Source organism: Diorhabda sublineata, unplaced genomic scaffold, assembly GCF_026230105.1.
Source record: "Diorhabda sublineata isolate icDioSubl1.1 unplaced genomic scaffold, icDioSubl1.1 Dsub_123, whole genome shotgun sequence".
NCBI classification, from domain to species: domain Eukaryota; kingdom Metazoa; phylum Arthropoda; class Insecta; order Coleoptera; family Chrysomelidae; genus Diorhabda; species Diorhabda sublineata.
In genome coordinates, this window is record NW_026614049.1 from 45239 (window position 1) to 49276 (window position 4038).

A 4038-nucleotide genomic window follows, 5' to 3' on the forward strand; every position below is an offset into this window, starting at 1 on the left:
AAATTAGATAAGGTACACGGAGATTAATTTTTTTTTCTCTTTCTTCAACAGCAGCGGGAAAGCTATGGCAGACGTTTTATCTGCAGCCGAGTCCTCGGCAAACGTGAAACTGGGTCGTCGGAAAACTCACTTCAAAAATGTCACAAGACATTCTTTAAAGGAGACCAAACCACCCGAGTTTGATATCAGTTTCTATGACAACCCAAGCGTTTAATTGTTACTAAAACGTCAAAGTTGTTCAAAACGTCTTGGAAGTGACCGAATAAGTGCAATCTTCTTCTAAATTAAACCACATTAAACCGAATCCGATACAATAATATTAATGGATTCATCCCGAAGCCATTTTGAAGGCTGCAAATGAAGCTAATTCCGAGCTGTTACCTGCCAAATCCAGACTAAAGTATGAGAAGCAATACGACCATTTTGTTACTTGGTGTAAGGAGAAAGGGGCCAAAACTTATAAGGAAGAGGTATTTCTGGCGTATTTTTCAGACCTAAGTAAGGTTTTGAAATCTAATACATTATGGTCCCGCTATTCGATGGTAAAAAGTTTCTCTGTACTACAAATGACTTAAAACCGTTGCCGTCATCGTCATCTTTATGCGACCTGCAACCGATGCCATCTTCACCGACGTCATCTACCTTCCAGTTGAAACCAAATAACTCCACTGGGCCGGCAATTCTTACTAGTCTACAGAATACAGCAAATTATGTTTTCAATATTAATATTTATAATAATTAATAGTTTTTAGTTAAAATTTTGAATATTATTATGTTTGTTGGAATAAAATAATTTTTGAAAAATGGGTTGGTATACTTCACTACTTCACATACTTCACGTCTGCCGTATATACGGTCGTAGAAAAAATAATGTTCCTAACTCGTGCGTAAAGTGTCTTTCCCGCACTTGACCGCTTGCCCGAACTCCGCTCCGCGTCGTTCGGGACAACTGCAGTCGCATGCGGGAAAGTATCACTTTCCGCACTTGTTAGGAAAATAACTGTTCCGGTGTCCGGCATTTGAAGCATCTTGGCTCATTACTACCCATCTCAGTCGAGGCTACGCGGTTAGTCGTTTGCGATCTGTCCGATATTGTTGATATGTATAGTAAAAATATGTGATTGTGCAGAAAGCTTATGAAAAAAGTGTAATATAAATGAGATGAGATATTTGTCACGATTTTTTCAGTTTATAAGTAAAAGAAATAAACAGTTTCCTTCACTTATTGCGATTTTTTTTATTTGGGATAACTTGTCAAAATGCGCATAATCAACACATTAGTGTAAATATCAAACTGTAAGAAATAACCAAATACACTGGGCGAGGAAAGAGCAATTTTCTTTTTCGACAACCAGGGACTTTGGGATCGGAAAACCATCTGTCACTGCTGTTTCGCTGCTAGTTATCACCTACTGATGAGATGCAAAAAAAATCTCGCGTGTACCTCATTACATTTGTGAGGTGAGTTTTCCGACGACTTATTTTCACGTCTGCCGAGGACTAGACTACAGAAAAAATGTCTGCCATAGCTTTCTCGCTGTTGTTGATGACTTAAGAAAGAAATGGAAAAAAGAATCTCGCGTGTATTTTATGTAATTATTCAGATGAGTTTACCGATCAAATAACGTTTAGAGAAAATAATCTTGTATGTACCTTATTTTTTTATTTTTCCGAATTTCCATTAAGTTCAAGCGGCTCGGATTTTCAAACGGGACGGATCTGGTCCGGCAGACGAAAGTTTCATAATGTGTCACCTTTAGGCCGCAAAGTTATGGACTAACCTTTCATGTACCTTATAATATGCATTTTTTGTAGGTAGCTCTGGGACTAAAGAGCTTGTAAATAACTACAAAACAAACAAATAAATAAATTCAAAAATTAAATAAAATGTAAATATAAAATATACTAAGGATATTACTTTTCAAAATGTATTACATTACATGTATACATTGTCAAAATATAACGAATTCATTGATGTGAATCAACCAGATAATAGATAATAAAATTAAATATATGGCAAAGCTAAAATATCTAAAAATTTGTAATCAAAATCAATATTAATATGGAACTAGTGTGTCTAATACTAAGGATTACATATGAGTATTAGAATAGAAGGCACTTTCCAGCAAATATGCCCCCAACTTCTCAGGAAACCGTTTGCGTACATTTTTAAAAAAGTGGTCGAGGAATATTCATGATCTTTTGTTCAAAATTTTCTTAAATGTGTCGAATTTCATGGATTACTCTCGTAGACCACGCTCTCAAGATAACCCCAAAAGAAAAAATCAGGTGGGGTCAAGTCAGCCGGTTATAAAGCTCATATGGTTTCAGTTGAGGCCAGACAAAATTGCGTTTCATGTCGACCAAGAGTGCAGAAGTTACAGGCACTGCATGTCCTCTGTAATCTTCATAAAAGTATGGCCCAATAATGCTGTTAGCCGACATAGCGATCCACATGGTGACTTTTGGGATATGCAACGGGCGTTTATGTAAGGTCTGTGGACTCTTTTCTTCCCCAAAAACGACAATTTTGGTAAATTACGCATATATCTAAATGAAAATGTGCCACATCGCTGAAGAATATGTTGAATCTCTCTAAGATTGCATTCACAAAATCTTATAACGTAATCATTTTAATGTAGAGCTTGCACAAAATAAATTTTATAGGCGTTGAGGTGTAAATCAGATCGCATTATGCGGTGAATTGTCTTTCTTGATAATCCCAGTTGAGACTCACGCTTTCTGACGGTGAGTCGAGGCTATCATCTTACAGAATATGCTACTGATTGAATATTTCCAGGCGTTCTTGCAGTCCTTGGACGGTCGTTATGAATTTCGCCTATAGCGTTTCCTGTAGTATTGAATGTCTGGATCCAAGCTAAAGTTGTTGCGTTGCTTGGAGCTCCCGCAATGTTGCGCCGCCCCTCCCCCGCGCCTTGTTTGCATCTCACTCACTTTTGAAATACAATAAAAACTAAAATTTACTTACTTTGGAATATAAATAAATTGCTCTATCTAATTTGTTTTAGCTTTTTTAGACTCATATCGTTCAGATTTTGTTTTATGTACGTCATAATTTAGTATATTTCGAGATAATTCATAAAAATAAACAATTACCACGTTTTCTGGAAAGCTATTAGACTTATTTTTGTCCTTCTAATCCAAAAATGGATAGTAAAAATTTTCTTATACTTTTGCTGATTTTACTAGCAATAAATTATTTGTGGCAATTGTGACTTGGTCTAAAAAAAAATTTCTACAGATTTTTCTTTTAAAAAACACAAATTGAATTAGAATCAGTAAACTTTTTTACAATTTTTCAAGATTGATAAATTTCAGATACGTCAGGTGGTCCGGTAATAATTGGTGTTGTCCAAATATTATCTAATGCTCCAATTCTATTGGTTATAAACTTGTGTCTTAATGAACAATCTATATCTTAATGAATATCATGGAACTTTAGGTTTCTTCTGTTTTAACATTAGTTTTTTTATAATTTCTGGAAGACAGACAGAATTTATTTTAATATATATTTTGATAAAGACTGAAAGTAGTTGAAACGTCAAATTTCTATTTGTCTTTCAAAAATTATAAAAAAAACTAATTAGAATAGAAAATAGAAAAGATATAAAATCTAGATGTTTTAGAAACATAAACGTTTGTGAAATTTCTAGACGACTATGATTTTATTATAGTTTTCCAAAATGGACATAGTCGTTTCGAAATTCGACTCCTCACTTCAATCATTTTGACTGAATTAATTTTAGCATGAATTTGCAACCTCCATTACATTGCGGCTTGCCGTTTAATATCAATTCAACCATGAATATAATTTCGTCATTAAATGCGATTTCCTGTTATTCGAAATGTTACAGTTCACTATTTCATAACTTAATGCAGTTCAAAATATTAAAAGTAGATATCCTTGACAAGTTTCCCGTTAATAGCTTGATAATTTTGGCCTAAAGGAAGGTTTTTACTCGTGTATCGTTAAGTGAATGGTTAGTTGAGTTACAGTGCGTCCAAGAAGTAACGCAT